Genomic DNA, 18,667 nt, shown 5'->3' with positions numbered 1-18,667 from the left:
CCAGTGGCCTTCTTACACCCCTCATGTTTTAAACCTCCTGCAGTTAGTACTGTTGGGGCTTCCAGGGACATAAGCAAGCCAAGCAGGGAGGGGAGAGTGCAAAGACAAAATTTCTGATTCTAGAAGAGGCGCCCTTATTTTTTTTGTGCTGGGTGCTTCACGGATATTACCTCACTGGCTCCACTGAATATAACTTTTCTGATAAATAAGAAAACCGAGGCTCAGAGAGATTCAGTAACTTACCCAAGGCCTCACAGCCAGGAAGGGGCAGAGCCAGAAGTCCAAGCCCGGGGGACATGACACCACAGCCCTACCCCCTCTGTGTGCCAAACCACGTGGTCAGGGACTCTAGTCTTGGCCCTGCAACGGAGACCCTGGCGAGGTCCCTGAACATCTGTGAGCATCTCCTCATTCGTAAAAATGATCTCTATGCCCCCTTTCACTCCAAAAATTCCATCCGAGATGTCTGACTTGATGGAGAATCCCCAGATCTCGTGTGTGCGTGGTCCCCGGTCTCTGCTCAACATTTAGTGTGACTGCAGCCCTCGATGCTTGACGGTTATCCGTGGTCTCTGCTCTCCTGCCAAGACCTGCCGGCTACATCTGTGCTACTGGTCACTCTGTAGTTACTCTGTTACAAAACACTCAACCACCCCAATAAAAGGGGATTGAGAAGGCAGAACACTGCCCTGCGTTGTGCTCAGCTCCCATCGTTCTTGTCCTCACCACCCTCCCCTCTTTTCTGCTCTCTCTCTGAGCAACAGAGAAATAAGTATCCAGTATCTCTTGGGGGTAACCAGAGGAAGCAGAGAAATCGGTGAGCCCGCAGTGCACTACCCACTGTTTGTAGGTGTGCTGCCCAGCACCAGATGGCTCCACACTATTAGGGTTTCCTCGTTTGGGTTTGTCACAAGTATATACTTTTTCACAGGCATGTGGGGAGAGCGTAATCGTGCGTGTTATGGTTATGAATGGCACAGCCTGGCAATTCTCCGATTATTATTTCCATTTGCTGTCATGCATTATCAATCTAATTCCCCATTACATGCCATGTTTTTCACGCATTCCTCATACAGCAAGGACAAAGAAAGGCAAAAGCCCTGCAAAGAAGCCTGTATCACCAGAAGAACAGGCTAACTCTGATGGAAATTGTGGAGTTCGAGCCCAAGGTTGAGAGGATAGCTTTTGGCTAATTCGAAGTGAAAACTACCGTCAAAAAGTTTGGTATTTTGCGTGAGTACCAAGACGGGCAAGGTATTGCTAAATGGGAATGAGGGGCCACACCACAGAACAGACTTATAAAAAAAGTTAGATACAGGAGGACCTAAGAGGACATTTTTCTTTAGACCACTGGGTTTTCCAGGTTTCTGAAGATGCTGAAATATATCAGTGTTGCGGTTGGTATGAAGAGTCACTCAGTGATTTTTCTTATTCAAACAGGATCTATTGAGTGCCCACTATGAGCAGAGGGTAAAGGTAGGGATGCTTCAGTGAACAGAAAGTGCGCAGTAACTATGCACTGGCAAATAATCACTAATAAGATAGGAGCAAGATGGCACGTGTGAAGGTAGTCAGAGTTTGGGGAGAAGGGTGTGCGTGTGCAAATGTTCTTGACCACCTACAACTCACGTCTTCTTGCACTGCATCAAGGAATGGCCAGAGCTTCAGTTTTAAAACAAAAAAACAGAAACCACCACATACGATGGAGATCAGGCTTTGTAACAAGTTGGCTCCTATCAGCTCCATCTCTGAACTGGAGTTAGCGATGCTTGATCATCTACAGAGGGGTTACCCATTCAGTTCAAACGGAACCTACAAGCCCATTTTTTCTTGATTATTTGGTAGTCATAAGATCACTGAACTGAACCAGATCCCTTCAATCCCTTCCAACAATCATGGCCTTTATTCTGAGCAGTAATTTCCATCTTCAAGGAGAAAAGTATTTCTCTTTTGGGGAAAAAATACCTAATTTCTACTGATAAAGTTAAGAATTGAACACACACCCCCCCGCCCACAAACACACATACTCACTCACTCAACCGCACCCAAAATAAGCATTAATGCAACTCACTAAATGGTAGCAAGAGCTCTGATCATCTTCTGAGAAAGTAAGAGAGGCATAATGATAGATACTGTTAGGATAACGCGGCTAGTGGTAGAGCTGGTAGCCTCAAAAGTAAGGGTGTGTCTAAATTATTCCTTATAAATAAGAGAAAGACATGCTGATCCCACAGGACAGGGGAAAGAGTGGCAGCTGACGGATTTAGGGAACCAAAAGGAAAGTGCTGTGGAGAGAATTTCTGATAAGCTGGATTTATGCTGATTCGGAAAACTCGCAAAAGAGAGTAGTGAAACCAGCAGGCTTTGTGTGCAGTGGTGACCCTGGAGCCCAGCGTTCCAAGAGCTATTGTACCAGCTCTTGAGATTAAATGTCCTGGAAAATGCAAAAACAGACATGGAAAATACTGCCAATACACTTCAGTCTGATTACGGCTAGAATAAACAGCATAAGATAAAATACTCACATCTCATCCTTCCCCAACAGGTTCGACTTTTAGTGGCCACTTTTCCCAGATTCTTTAAGTCTTTGATTTTGCTTATGGTAGGAAAAGTTCAAGCATCTAGGTATCTTACATAACTGATGGAATGATCCTTTCTCTTCCTTTTCTCCCATCAACTCCTACCTTTTCGGAGACATCCAATATTTACTTTTGTTCCTTTAACTACCTATTCAGAGAGCAATGGACAGCAAAGAATCAGAAATGGACAAGATGGAGAGAACGGATAACCAGTGTCCTGGGGAGGTTACGAGTACCTGCTAATCCTGTAAGGTAGTTCCTCTTTTGCATCTTTAGCTCAAGAGGAATGTAGTTTTTGAAATTTAGATCGAAGATCTTTATCCCATGGCTTCTCTCCCCATGAGGTCTCAGAGATCCTTTCTAATAGAGATGCTGGAATTTTTCACAATGAATAAACCCAAATAGAGAATTTCTGCCACAAAGGTTACTGACACATCAGCTGATATCCAAAAATAAATAAGATAAGTAAATAAATAAAAGATAGGAATGAAAGCCATTGGTGAATCTAGACTTATACATTCTGATACTGTGTAGAGTGTGGTTTAAACTAACTTCAAAACCTATTTAACTGTTAGCATGTCTTTCTCACTTTACCTAGTTTAAATGGAAATTCTCCAGAAGCTACACTGTTCCTTTTTTTTAAAAAAGTATTGACATATGCAAAAATTTCTCAGAACAAAGCTTGAGCTTTGAATGTGCCCCATCATATTTTCAGTCACTCAGTGTGTCAGGCTAAATGCAACTCTTATAACTGATAAGTATATGACAAACGAATAAAACTCTAAGTCTTTTACTTACACACACACACTAGCATTAATAACGTGAGCACAAGTGGTATATTTATGCAGTAAAGTCAGTAATGATCTTCTTCGGAGGCAGTCATACTCAACCCCACATTTACTAAATACAAAGGTACCTTGACAGGTCCCCTCAATTTCCTGGACCTTTCATCTCATCACTACCTCTCCCATCACAAATCGATCACACTTTCTCATCAGCTCATAGAGGCTGACTCAAGCACCCCTTTCTTTTACAACTCCGGCATTCTCACTAGTCCACAGAGCCTTTTGCCAAGTTCCAGAACACAAGCAAGGATTCATTCTTTTTTTGTTTTTTTGGCCGCGCCGTGCAGCATGCAGGATCTTAGCTCCCCAACCAGGGATCGAACCCGTGTCCCAGGCAGTGAAGCAGGAAGTCTTAACCACTGGACGGCCGGGGAAGTCCCGAGGACTCATTCTTGGTTTATTCTTTGACCTCAGACTGTAACTGGGCCGTTAAAACTAAGCTGAGCACCACCCACATCTGGGAGGCAGAGCTCATGGATTATGAAATCAGCGACTCACTGAACCTCAAGGGGTTTCGGCTTCTCCCATGACAAGATCATGCTCATGGCACTTGCCACCTGCTAGGCTGTCAGGGGACTTGGCAACAAAGTCTACAAATTACAAAGAGGCCCTATGCCATAAATAACAAGTCATTAATAAAATTAGTTCAAGTGCCAGAAAGAGTATTACCAACAACAGTGGCAGATCACACTTGGTCAGAAAAAAAGTGGGTGGAAGAATCAAAAAACGGGCAGAAGATCTAAATAGACATTTCTCCAAAGAAGACATACAGATGGCCAACAGGCACCTGAAAAGATGCTCAACAACGCTAATTATTAGAGAAATGCAAATCAAAACTACAATGAGGTATCACCTCATACCCGTCAGAATGGCCACCGTCAAAGAGTCTACAAATAACAAATGCTGGAGAGGGTATGGAGAAAAGGAACCCTCCTATACTGTTGGTGGGAACGTAAACTGGTGCAGCCACTATGGAAAACAGTATGGAGGCTCCTTAAAAAGCAAAAATAGAACTACCATATGACCCAGCAATCCCCCTCCTGGGCATATATCTGGAGAAAAACATGGTTCGAAAGGATACCTGCACCCCAGTGTTCATTACAGCGCTGTTTACAATAGCCAAGACGTGGAAGCAACCTAAATGTCCATTGACAGACGAATGCACAAAGAAGATGTGGTACATATATACAATGGAATATTACTCAGCTATTAAAAAGAATGAAATAATGCCATTTGCAGCCACATGGATGGACCTGGAGATTATCATACTAAGTGAAGTAAGTCAGACAGAGAAAAACAAATATCATATGATATCACTTATATACGGAATCTAAAAAAAAAAAAAAGATACAAATGAACTTATTTACAAAACAGAAACAGACTCACAAACAGAGAAACAAACTTATGCTTACCAAAGGGGATAGGCGGGGAAGGAATAAATTAGGAGTTTGGGGTTAACAGATACACACTACTACGTATGAAATAGATAATCATCAAGGACCTACTGTATAGCACAGGGAACTATATTCAATATCTTGTAATAATCTATAATGGAAAAGAATCTAAAAAAGAATATATATATGTATATATGTATACACACACATATATGTATTAATCACTTTTCTGTACACTAACATGACTGAAACTAACATGACATTGTAAATCAACTATATTTCAAGAAAAAAAATTTTTTAAAGTGGGTGGAGGGATTTTCTGATCCTCATTTCAACTAACACTATTCCCTTTTAACACAAGAAGAGTTTAATGTTGTTGTTGTTGTTTTTCTAAAAGGTTACTTCTACCCACACAATTTTGCACATCAAGCATCACTTTTTCCAACTTATTTGGAGGCAACACTGTATTTACTAGCAGGACAATATAGTGTTGATTTCAAAGCAAGTCCAAATATTGCTTCCAATCAAATTAACTGCAGCCATTTAACCTCTGGGACCAAAGAGATTCAAGTCTACCTGCTGCAGGACCCCCCCATTCCTGGTGTACCTTAAATAAACCCAGATTTCATTCACAGCAGAAGGGACCTCTCAGCCAACAGAAGAGGCTCATCCTCTGACCCTCTAGGTTGCAAGAGATGAACACGTTGAGAATCAAAATCAGATTTCTGCTGATCTGAAGGTTTAGTCTTCCCACCATGTCCAAGTCAGACTCCAAAAGGGGGCCAAACGCTAGGAATGAACTTGAAGCAATTAAAAAACCAGAAACAAAACAATGAAATGTGTCCTCCCATCCGCTCCCCCACCCCCCATCAACCTCCCACTTTGTTGCACATTGGAAAAATGGCACACAGAGCTAAGTTCTACTAAGTGTAAGGAATAGATTTTGCTCCAACTCCTGAGACAGTTCCCCCAGGGTCAGCGGTGGCTTCCCTGGATGAAGTCATAAGTTTGCCCCTGGCTCTTGGACTGGTGCTTTCCCCGAACATCACAGTCATGCTTTGAGAAAAGGACCAGACTTATAGTGCCGAGGTGTTAGGGGTATGTGAGAAGGTGTTCAAAACCCATTCAGGTAAATGCAGATCAAATCAGCCTGACCAGGTGTCTAAATACAGCTGGGGTTACTCCAACACTGAATAAGCCATCCCCACCGAAGAGCTCGGATTTAGAAATGTGCTTGGCTTAGGTGTTCTGAGAATCCCTTTCACCAGATGCTGGGAGGATTCAAACTGAGAGAAGCCAGAACAGCGGTAACAACCTCTACTGGGATGTTCCATTCATGGGGGAGAAAGCCTCCTCCATCCACGGGGAGGTCAGGGGATCGCCTTTCCCTGCAAGCAGAGCTTCCGGGGGGACTGGCATTGCTGCACCGTTCAGAATGAGTGTGTCTATTAAGAAGCCACCGCCAGACCTATTATTAGAACAGCCATCCCTTGGAAATTTCGCAGAATTTGCTTGAATCTACTGAGCAGTTACTCTCCTAACGAGGTACTGGAGAAAGGCACCGAGTTCCTGACGACACACGGGCAGCCCACACGGCTCTCAAACTACAGGACCGGTTCATCTTTTCTAAATGCAATATGCGCCCACGTTTGGGCAGTTGCCTGCAATACAGAAGCACTGCGTTTGGGGGGTTCGTCCTGAAGGGGGTTCCCTCCTCTCCTCCTCCTCCTCCCGCTGTCTCCCTGCATTAAACTTGCTGCAGCCATTTGGAGTGTGAAAGAGCAGTCCATTTTAGCAGTCCCAGGCAGCCGGCGATCTGCAGCCTGCCTCCTGAACCCACCCAAAGAACAGGACTGCCCTGTCACTTCCAGAAAAACGGTTAGAAAAAAAAAAAAAAAAAAGAACAAAATCACGCCCAGGTCTGCCCGCAGCAAGGTCCTTTCCTTTCTCCCCGGGTAGACCCAGCCAGTGTGAGGTCGAGATGCCAAAGAAAGTGGGTGCGGGGAGAGCGGGTAGTAGGAGGGAGTAGAGTCTGTGCCGCACGTGGGGTGTGCACTGGAACAATGTCACATCTGCGGCATTAAATGCTCTACGTCCTCCGTAAAGCAGAAGTGTCATGTCCCTCTCACCGGCCCAGAAATGGACCCAGAAGTGCTGCAGAATCCACCGCCTGCCCGCAGTCGCGGCTGGGAAACAAAGACACATTACCTTTTATTCGTGGCGCTTCCCGGGTAGCCGAGGAACTTCAGGTTTGCAGCGGCGGATCCGCCGAAACGGGCGTCCCATGCGCCCCGGGTGCGCAGGCCCGGGGCCTAGCCGGCGGCATCCGCGCCCAGCGCCTCCGCCCCCGCCTCCGCCGCGCGGCGCCCGCAGCCGCCCCGCTGGTCCCCGCGCGCCCCCGCCGCCGCCGCCCCGCCGCCCCGCCGCCCCGCCGCCCCCGCGGGTCCCCAGTCAGCCCATCGCCCGCTCGCGCCGCTCACGCCGAGCCTGGCCGCGCGCCAGGGCGCACCGCCGCCGGCCCGCCTCTCGCCCGCGCGCTGAGCACCGTGCCGCCGCGCCCGGCCCTCCGCATCGCGGTCGGCCCCGCGCGGCGCCCCCGGGCACGGCGAGCGCGCTCGGCGCGGCCGGCGGCCGGGGGCTAGGCCGGCTCCGGCGAGTCCCGCGCGGCCGAGCGCGCCGCCGCCTCCCGCGCGCGCCGCGGGGCACCCCTGAGAGCCGCCCGCACGCGGACAACAATGAACGCGCCGGCCCGGCCCGGCCCCTGCGCAGCCTGCGAGCCCCCGGTTCCCGCTCCGCCGCACACGCGATCGGGACCAAGTTAGGTCCCGAATCAGCTGCCGAGCCGCAGAGGCTGCGCGGAGCCAGAGGCGTGCGCGAGAGGAGCGGGGATTCCGAGCCCGAGGACCGCCCGCGCACCCGGCGCCGTCCCCGACAAACCCACCGAAACCCGCCGCGAGAGGCCCCCTCCCACCCTGGGAGCCGGAGGAAGAGGCTACCTTGGCTGAACTTGGCGGAAGGTGCAGCTCTTATCCCTCGATCTAGTCCAGTTTTCTTGCATTAATCTCCCCTCAACTCTTTGGAAATGGAAGTTCCTGTGAGATAACCCAGTCGTGGGGCTATTGTCAGGATTCGCAACAATTACTGCGGAGGGGAGACTCCCATTTCCAGAGCCTGGGGGAGGAAGACGGCCTGACACGTTCTCTTTCCAAAAAAGAGAAACACACTGGGAGACTATCCCGAGAACAGTAACTCAATTCACATTGTATGTCTAAATGTTTATTACTTCAGGAGCTCAATTTGCCTTAGACACTTTTTTTCCCCCTTTTTTCATGAATTGTCAAAACACGGTTGATGAAATAAAGGGAGAAGGAGGCGGGAGCACCCGCTTAGCGAAGGTGGAAAAGCCAGCTTGTCTCAGAGGTAAAATCTTTCCCTAGACCTCACTCGTCACTTGAATTCCCAATATCCATCCACCCGTCCATCCACCCATCCATCCATCCACCCATCCACCCATCCTTCAAGGGAGGGACTGTTTCCCCTTTCAGTGTAGTTTGAAGGAGACCCAGGTATACTGATAACATTATTTCCAGGACACTGGCAGAAGTGAAAACTTACAAACTTTATAATAAAAAGAAATCTCACACATCCTGTCTTCCAACTGATCTTTCCAGACACAGCTTGTGTGTTCTCTGATGATCTCTGGTGAACATTTTTGACAGTTCAAGAGGCCTCACAATCCACAGAAGGGAAACATCTAACTTTTCCTCCAAGTCAGTGTTGGAGGAAAAGGTGAACGCCTGTGAGAAGGACTACCCATCTTATTTCAGGCGGTGGTGATCACATGCTCCTGGCTGGGGGACTTGATTATCTGAATCTGAGGAATGGGAAGCTGAATGGGAGGTTTCTGTATTTTTGAAGTCCTTGAGGATTGTTCTCATGCCAAGCCCGGTTCTTTCATGCTGCAATTGAAGCCCATCTCCTCGTGTTCTGAGGCCTTTAGAGGGAATATTATTTCTTTGGAAGCAGATTATTTCCAGTGCTGCTCTGTTTTGACTGCAACACCCAACAGGTGGTGATCGAGGAAATGTTCAAACCTTTCTCTTCCGATAGTTTGCATCCTTAGAAGAGTCTTTGGATTCCATCTACATCTACCTCCTGCCTTTCCACCTTGGCCGTTGGAATTCTCAATATGTCCTGAATCAAGCTGACCCACTGGTAAAGCCCCTTTCCAGGTTCCCTGTCTTACTAAACAGCATCCTTCATCTCCCCACAGGGATAGAGAGATCTTTCATCTCCTTCCTTTTACTCATTCCTCACTGTCAAATTATCACCAAGCCTATCCTCATAAATAGATCTGGAAAGTTCCTTGAGAGCAGCCCCTTGTCTGACTTGTTCCAACAGTGCCTGGTGCCCATTGCTTAATCTTTGTTGCATGAGTAGGCCCTGCCCCTAGCCTCGGTCAGTGTACATCACCTTTCACCGCCATGTCTCTAGCAACCTCCTGACTGGACCCCAGTCTTGTCTCTCAAATGCATTCACCACACCACCTGCAGTCACTCTCCTGAAACTCACATCTGATCATAGGATTTCTTTGCTTGAACCCATGCAAGGTTTCCCTGGCTCTTAGGAATAAAGTCCTCGCTTCTTTAGATGGCTGGGATGTCCCGAGCATAAGGCCCTCCTTATCCATCCAGCCTTGTCTGCGGCCACCAGACCCATCGCTCTCTCTTCCCTTCAGCTCCATAACCCTATTCCAGGTCCCCTGTGTTCCTGGTTCTCACTGGTCCCCTTGTCCCCCAGCAGCCCATGACTGTAGAAGCCACTCCAATCATGTCACATCTCTGCTTACAACTATCCGGGCTTCTCACTGCTCCTGAAGCATCCTCCCCATCGTCATCACGTGTTATTCTCCGAGTCCCTCTCTATGATTTGCCACCAGGCCACTTTTCCGCCCGTGAATGACTCTTTCCTTTTCTTGGCTTTTGCATGTCTTGTTTCTCCTGCCTGGAATGCTCACTGCCCGCCCCCGCCCCGCCCACTCTTTGTATAGCTGGCTCCTTGCCATCCTTCAGGTTTCAGCTCAAACCCTGCCTCCTAGATAACCTTCCCTGATCAGCACGTGGGAAGTGACCTCCCCAGCTGCTCTTTGTATCATTAGCCTGTTTATTTCCTTCTTAACTATGATTGGTATTCACAGCTGCGTGTGAAAGGCACAGACTGATGTCACACTTCCAGAGCCTGGCTCTTGCCTCAGCCACCTGCTAACTGTACAACCTTGGGCCAGTATCTTAACCTCTCTGTGCCGCAGTTTTCTCACCTATGAAATGGGGATCATAATACTACCTACCTCATAGCGTTGTTGTAAGGATTAAATGAATCAATATATGTGAAAAACTTAGAACAGGACCTGGCAATATAAGCGTATACATGTGAGGGCCTTTATGTGTTTTATTCTCACTCTGTTCCCATGGCCTGGGCTAGTCCCTGACACAGGCTGTCTTTACCCCCTTAGCCTTTTGTGTTTGGAGCCCAAACTGAGAATGGATACAAATTTCCGGAAGAAAAACTACATTTGAAGAATTTAAGTACTGAGAGAAATAGGCCATGGTAAAACTTGATGAATGAGATAAAAATTCAAACTTAAATCATCTGGAAGCTAATGAAAATATGAAGGAAATATATTCTCTGTTTCACCAGCAGTGATCCTTGGAGTTCATGGATGACAAGCTTTGCCAGTCAGAATTTTGTAATGGTCTGTTTTCCGAAGAGAGGCCAATTCTACCACTGACAATTCAGGCAGTTTCTTGCAAAGACATAAAGAATCAAAGGATCTTTGCAAAGTGTTGGACCATCGGCCAGCCCTAACATGTAGTTGTGATGAAAGAATAGAGCATGTTTCCATTTTCAGCTCAAGTGTGATGCTTTTTGAAGAATCTAACTGAAAAAAGAAACGTGGAAGGCTGGTTTCTGGACATATGCCTTTGTGTTTTGCTTTTACTGCTGGAGAAGATTCAGAAAGAAGGAGAAATACTTTTCCTTTGGTTCTTCCAGAGGGCAAGCAGGACTTTGAGACCTGATTACCAGGGGTTCTCACAAAGAGTTAGGGAGCTTTGTATTGAAAGGAGCTAAAGTCTCCAAGAGAGGAGAGGTGCTCTGAAGCTTGAAAATGGGGAATGGAGAAAAGCATGGAGAAAGGCAGTAACACCCCCGGAGGAAGGAAAGGGGTGCCACCTGCAATTGGAGAGACCCGTACTCCATGTCTACAGAGTGCCTCAAGAGGGCGCTGGTCACCTGCTGGGGCAGCCTGAGGACAATGGAGGAAGGTACCAAATGCTAAGAGGTGTGTCTTAGGCACAGCAAAGGATCTTGGGGTTCGGCCAGGAGGGATGGAGTCTTTGGCTTTAAAATGGACCTCAAGTTCTTGGGTACGTGAGCATCTCAGTGGCATCTACGCTGGATCAATGACAAGAGACCCTTTTCCTGTCATGAGGTATTGATAGAATGTGAGTTGGTGGAGAGGAAAGAATGAGTGAATTCCTGCCACCTAGGTGAGTGAGGACACAGATTGAACTGGGTTTAGAGGAGTAAACTAATGTGATTTTTTTACACCCAAAGTTGCAGAGCAAAAATTAGACCCACTTCACTAATAGAAAGTATCTGGTTCTTAACTCTGGGGTCTGCAGTCGCAGCTTTCCTAACAAGCTCGGGGCAGTACATGGAGCCGTTAGGAGAAGATGCCTCAGCTTGGATCTTAGCCAGAGTACCACTGCTGCCGGAGAAGGATGATCCCCACTCATTCCTTTGTGTATCTGCCCAGTTGAGGACAGATACCAGCGTGGGCTGGATCTGAGTCTGGGCTGCACAATCCTTTGCTAAGAACCAATAACATGGGACAGCCCTGGAATCCTGCTCTGAAGGCGCAGTGTGACCTTGAACAAGTCTCTTAATTTTTTGGTGCCCATTTCTTCACCTTTAAAACTGACCTGAGAATCATCTCTCTCTCTCTCTAGCCTTATGAAGACCATGGATTCAACACATATTAATTATTTTCAAAACCACACAACTGATGACAGTTGATAAGTAACATTATTACGAGTGCATATTCTGTGCCAGGCACAGTGCTAAGAACTTTCCAAAACATTCATTGATCATCACAAGATTCCTATGAGGTGGAAGTTATTTTTTCTCTCTCTTCTATGGATGAGGAACCTGGGGTCTAAAAAGGTGAAGTAACAAGCTGAGGGGACTCTGTTTATCAGATTTGAACCCAGAGTCATCCTTTTGTGACCCTGAGCTCTTATCTTGCAAGCTTGACTACCTCATACTAATACAAATGAAATATATTGGCAATCACGGTGAGCATGGCCATGCACTTACTTTCTATACACTATTAATTACGGATTGAGCCACAGTTGGAGTTGGGTAGCCTCTAGGAGGTGATAGTATGTTGTGTTGTTACATTAGTTTCTAAGCTGCACCAAACAGACATTGATTTACATTCCGTTCAGATGTTTCTGGAAAATACTACTGGCATCTTTTCCTTCTACTTTCACCAGATTTTGAGGATAGAGCAAGACTCCTCTGGGGCAGGTTAAAGTCCTTGACTGGTTTTAAGTGAACCCTATTACATTTTTATACCCAATCCTTTTCTCTCCTCACTCCCAGGTCAATTAAAGGCCAATTCTGAGCCACTTCAATCAAAAAGAAAGAATTCCATCTCCTCTCCTGGCCAGACAGCTAGCACTTAAGACTGCGGTCCCTGGGGTATATGAAGAAACCATCTAATAACTGTGTTTTAGTTCGTTATTTTTTTAAATAGCAATGTCATTTTTTTAATAGCTATGTTTTATAATCTTGTTATGCTCTCATTACATGAGATTGTTGCTTATTATTTTTTCCTGGTTGGGGATCCTGATTTAGACTGTCTCAACTCAGGGCAGTAAAAACCCAGGGCAAGTAATTGTGAAACACAGACAAGAATCAATCAAAACATCACAAGCTAATTAATGTCATTTGGAGCCCCTGGGAGCAGCTGTATTATAGTGAGTACCATACTATAAAATCGGTGTACATTAGAAGTACACTCAAGGACATAGGTTAACTCTTTCACCAAACCCTTTCTGTTTATTTGCTCTGAAATATATATTAACCGTAGTTAAGACTTACTTGGCACTTACCAGGTGCCAGATACTGCTTATGTGCTTTATATACAATAACTCATTGAATCTTCTCAACAGCCCTGGGAGGTCGGTGCTATTATTAGCCCCATTTGGAAGGAAGGGAATAAGTCAGGGAGAGGGTTTATAACCCACCTCAGGTCCTACAGATGAAAAGTAGGCAACAGCCAGTTATCAAACTTGGGTGGTCTGAGTTCCGAGTTGAGATTATTAACCCTCACTCATCTCACCGTCCATTGGTCAAGTATTTGGAGGCACTGCATCCCTTATTACCTAACACAGTGCCTATCAGCTGGGACTCAATACTCGTTATTTATTCGTGGGCCCATCACCTCGTTATGAAAGGGAGTTAAAACAGAAATATTTGTGAAATTGAATAGAAAAAATTTTTCAGCAAGCATTCCTTTTTCAGTTGGAACTTATAATAGAGAGAAGGCTTCTGTGCAGGTGACATCAATTACTCAATCTGTCAAGCAAGCAATAAGAATGTATTGGAACCATGAGCCAGTTTAGGAGGAAGGCCCCCAGGATTTAAGAGAACAGAGGCACCTGTGCCCCAGGGAGAAAAGGCAAGTCAGTTTCCTGGAGTTGAGATGGGGCTGAAAACTGTCATCGAGTGATGACTTGTGATGTGATGATATTTTTCCTGCCACCAAATAAAGATCAGACCCACCCCAAATTACAATGGCAAAGAATTCACGTTATAAATAAGGTGGGTTCAGTGAAGCAAGTTTCTAAGGTTCTGACTCAAATAGGCAGTTGGTTAGGCTGTTTGCTGAGATACGAATTGGATACGCAAGATTAGAACTCAGAAAGAGATATCTGGGTGGAAAAGAGAAAAGGTTGGCGACGCCTGTACATAGAGGGCACTTAAACCTATGGAAATTGACGAGGTTGTCCAGGAAAGATACTGTCGGGGGGAAAAGAGGGCTCAGGACCTAGCTCTCAGGCAGACTTAAGCCAGCATCGGAATCACCTGAAAGGCTTGTCAAAACAGATCGCTGGGTCTCACCTCCCCCAGGCCCCCCAGAGTTTCTGATTCATAAGTCTGGGCTGCGGTGCAAGAATCTGCATTTCTAATAAGTTCCTGGGATGCTGATGCTGCCGGTCTCCGAGCATCTCTCTTCTGCCAGAGCGGTCTTCGCTCTGCTCCTGGCACCCTGGCCTCCCTGCTGTTGTCCGGACTCATCAGACTCTCTCTAGCCCAGGACCTATGCACCTCCCTCTGCCTGGAATGCACCTCCCCAGATATCAGCCCAATCAAGCCCAAACCTTTTTCAGGTCCCTGCTCAAATATCACCTGCTTAGAGAGATCCTTTCTGACCATCTTCTTTTTTTTTTTTTTTTTTTTCAGTAGCAAGAAATGGAAGCAAGTTTTATTTCTTTTTTCATAGCTGTCACTCAATTCTTCAAATGCCAAACTCACTGTGATCTATGACCATCTTTCTTAAAAAAGCAACTCCTCCCTCTCGCCCTCCTGCTTCTGCCCCTCACCCTCATCCCTTCCCTGGTTTATTTTTCTCGGTTTCCCTTATCACCTTCTAACAGACTATACAACTTATTTGTTTGTATGTTTTGTTCATTATCTGTCTCTCCCAGGAGAGCAGGGATTTATGTCTGTTTTCTTTTTGGCTGACTCTCTTGAGCCTAGAATAGTCCCTGGCACATATTAGATGTTCAATGAGTATTCATTGAAGGATGAATTAAATGAAGGAATAAACATTCTTGCCTGTAGAATTGTGGTTTTAAGAATTTAATTCTGATGGAAACCCTTCATAACTGGTTGCCTCCATATCAAAAATGAATATGACCATGTTGTTCCATTCTGAAAAAAAAAAGAAAAATCTCCTCTTCTACCCGGGATAAAGCCAAAGATCCTTGGATATTCTCCAGTAGGCACTGGTTGGGGCTGAGACATGGCAGGGAACAGACTCTGACGTGGTCCCCGTCCCCTTGTTGCCTACAACCTGGTTAAAATCCTCCCCTGCTCTGAAATAGCCCATGCATCTCTCTACCCATTTTGTAGCACTTTATTGTAACCATTTCTGCATTTGTCTATATGCCTCACTCAGGATTTCCTCCAAGGCAGGAATCATGGTGGTGCTTTGTTTTTGTTTTTATTTTATTCGAAGTCCTCAAAGTTTGTTCATCTGTACACAGTATATTTAATGTTGCTTTATCACTTTCTCTCGGCCAAGCGTTATGATCATTACCCAATAGATTTTTAGAGTGAAATCCATTCAGCTAATAAAAAACAGGAGAAGCGTCTGTGATGGTAGGAAACAGCATTTGACCGGTGTTTATATGCAATTCCGTGTAATTGTTTTAATAAAGGCGGCCTAAATTATAGTCAATCTGAAGCTATAAATGAGCTCTGTCGCTCATAACTGAGCCAGGGCGAGTCGTGTGGTGTGTGCACCGCCAGTGGTGTGGAACCTTCCTTCAGTGCGTTCTGCAGATTTCTAAAAGCGTTTGTGGAGGCCTGATAAAAACACTTAATAATCCCGCAGCTGTAATTTCTATCTTGAAATGGATGTTTTTCCATCTCTCCTCTCAGTCTCTACCTAGTAAACTCTAAATTGTTTTGGTGTTGGCTTTCAGAAACATAAGGTTCTTTCTTGGCTTATATTCTTTCATATTCATATTTTATATTCTTCTCTAGTGGGGTCTAGGGAAGATCTTCACAGGTCTTTTCTTGGATTTCACCCTCTTTTTCACTGTCTCAAAAGTGCAAAATAAAGCAAATAAACACTGGTCTGAATAGCTGATCCTAAGCAGAGGTGAGGATGCTTGAGGACGGTTTTGATCTTGAGTTCTCAGTAGAAGAGGGGATACAGCGGAGAGAAAGGAAAGTATCTTCAGAATCTTCAGAGGATGCCTTCTGTGCTATTTGCAAAGAAAATTCCCTTGGAAATGGGTTATAACGTAAACTGGGATAGGATGATGATGATGATGATGATAATAACGATGGCTAGTATTTATTGAGTGGCACCAGGCACATTATGTGAATCATCTTCAATTCCTGCAGAAACGCTGCAAGTAGGTATTATTCATTTCCATTGTATAGATCCAGAAATTGAGGCTCAGAAACATCAAGGAACTTGCCAAAAGTCCATACCCAGAAAGAGGCAGATTTGAATCCGAGTCTGTATTCAACTCCTCCAAAACTCGAGGACTATATTTGTGACTAATTGTATAACAGGTTATTTTAGTTTCTGTTCTGTGGCAAGTGTAAAGCATTCCAGCAAAGGGTTTTAATGTAGATTTTTTTTTTTTTAAGCCTCCAAGATGCGAGGCTTAATTTTGAGCAAAAGCAGAAGTTGGTCAACTAAGGGCTCACAGCGAGAAGTCTCAGGATTGCTTTCTGGTGGAGTGGATGGATGGCGAGGGAGCTCCCGGAAGGAATGGAAAGCGGGAAACACCAAAGATGATATTCATCTAGGTGACGGGTTTGCCGATCACTGCCCCGAGCTGCCTCTGGTCATCAAAATCATCCCCACCCAAGCAGAGCTCTGCAGACATCAGGAGGTAGTCCGCACCGGCAAGTCCAGTGACAGGACGTAGCTGACTCGGCGCTGCCCCGAGTTGGCTAACCCCGGCATAACCCCTGGTGTGTACTTTTGCCAACAGTTATTTGGCAGATGCTCTCTGCTCTCTGCTTTCACCGTACTCTTAGTGGTTAGCATCTCTGATTCTGCTCCTCGTTCCTGTAAAGCTTTGAACAGGTCAACCTAATTCTTCAGGCAGGACCTTCCTTATCTGTCTACACGGCAGGCTGAAACCAGTATTAGGATCCACTTTCCTGCCCCAAGACGCTGAGAGACATAGCAAGGTGGTTAGGAGTGCAGGCTATGGCACTGGACTTCCTGGGTTTGAACCACAGGTCAACCACTTACTAGCTGTTGTACTAGTCATACTAGCAATCTTGGGCTAATGGGTTCTACACTTCTTTCAGCCTCAGTTTCCTGAGGGTTGCTATGAGGATTGCATTGTAAAACGGATAGTTTTTGGCACAGAACACACGCTTAATAAAACATATGCTAGGGCTTCCCTGGTGGCGCAGTGGTTGAAAATCTGCCTGCTAATGCAGGGGACATGGGTTCGAGCCCTGGTCTGGGAAGATCCCACATGCCGCGGAGCAACTGGGCCCATGAGCCACAACTACTGAGCCTGCGCGACTGGAGCCTGTGCTCCGCAACAAGAGAGGCCGCGATAGTAAGAGGCCCGCGCACCGCGATGTAGAGTGGCCCCCGCTTGCCGCAACTAGAGAAAGCCCTTGCACAGAAACGAAGACCCAACACAGCCAAAAATAAATAAATAAATTTTAAAAAAACAATAAAACAAAAGACATATGCTATTAATATTCTTATTTGCATTACCTGTGTCAACTAAGGGCATGAAATCTGGCAGCTTTTGTCCATATACAATACCCCCTTGCCTGCTGTGTTAGATGTTGATATTTGGTTTAAGCCCTGTACCTAAGTGTTGTGAGCTTTAATGAGATGCCAGGTGACGTAAGTCCTGTAAATAAATCATAGGAAATATCCTGATCCTAAAGAATAGTGTCCTGAATTCCATCCCTTTCTTCTGAGTGTCCTGCGTGCCCTGTCCTTGTAGGGAGTGTTCACCCTGCTCATCTGCGATTAACTTAAGAGGGGATTCAGGTCCATTTAGGACACCTACAACTTCATTCAGCCACTGAGGGCACATTGGAGAGAACTAGAAAATGAGCCTGACTTTTTAAGGTCTGTTCAATCTCCAGTTCAATGGGAAAACCAAGGTGGATCGCAGATTAGACAAAACTAAATGCCCTGGCCCTTCGTTCCTCGGACACTTAACAAGTGCCTGTGCAGCTGTGTCCGTAGGCATTGTTCATAGAAGCGCTCTGAGGCTTGAAGGCTTGTGTAAGCACCTCTGCTGCACAGAAGCGGAAATGGGCAATAAGGAGTTCGTGGCCTGCCCAAGGGCTCCCTGTGAATTTGTGGGACGTTCAGAATTAAAACAGGTAGCCTTTCCTGAGCACTGCTCACCAATACTGTCCCCTCCCAGTATGTATGCAGGGTAGTTACAAGACCAGATATGTACACACTCCTAGGTTCCTTCCCACTGTAGTGAGTCCCTCGTAATACAAAAGCACCTAAAATTCTTTTCTTGTTAAATTTTGATGGCCTTCTTTAAAAAGTATTTTAAAAAATGAAACATAAGCATTCAGAAAAGTACAGAAAATAGACTCCTGAATACCATTAAGACTGAACATTTTGCCTTATTTGCTCTAGACTTAATTTTTTTAATTGAGATATAATTGACATATAACATTGTGTGTGTTTACAGAATACAAGGGGCTGATGTGATACATTTATACTTCACAATTTGGCTCCTGCTGTAACACTGCTATCACATCACATAATTATTTCTTTTTTGTGGTGAGAATAAATAAGATCTAGTCTCTCAGCAACTTTGAAGTTTAGAGTACAGTGTTGTTGGCTGTAATCACTATGCCATGCATTAGCTCTCCCGGACTAACTCATATTCTAGTTGTAAGTCTGTACCCTTAAAAAAAATCTCCCCAATTCTCCCATCCCCCAGTCCCTGGTAACCACTATTCTACTCTCTGTTTCTATTCCTAGGAGTTCAGCTTTTTTAGATTCCACGTATAAGGGATATTATATAGT

General features: G+C 45.6%; 1 protein-coding gene across 5 annotated transcripts in view; it reads right to left on the bottom strand.

Annotated features, from left to right (window-relative positions):
* FRMD4A (FERM domain containing 4A) overlaps nt 1-18,667 on the bottom strand; it is a 338,180-nt gene that overhangs the window by 229,406 nt on the left and 90,107 nt on the right. For 2 of the 5 annotated variants that reach the window (XM_061178289.1, XM_061178318.1), the window contains exon 1: nt 7,027-7,134. The exons of 2 other annotated variants lie outside the window; for them this stretch is intronic. The gene's annotated coding sequence lies outside the window, so the exon portion shown is untranslated. Of the gene's footprint in view, nt 1-7,026; nt 7,135-7,814; nt 7,853-18,667 lie in introns of those variants that run through there. One more of the 5 variants, XM_061178300.1, reaches the window with a different exon arrangement.

Source organism: Eubalaena glacialis, chromosome 2 (genome assembly GCF_028564815.1).
Source record: "Eubalaena glacialis isolate mEubGla1 chromosome 2, mEubGla1.1.hap2.+ XY, whole genome shotgun sequence".
Lineage (NCBI taxonomy): Eukaryota > Metazoa > Chordata > Mammalia > Artiodactyla > Balaenidae > Eubalaena > Eubalaena glacialis.
Note: the sequence above shows the minus strand (reverse complement) of the source record. Positions and strands in the feature narration are given on the sequence as shown.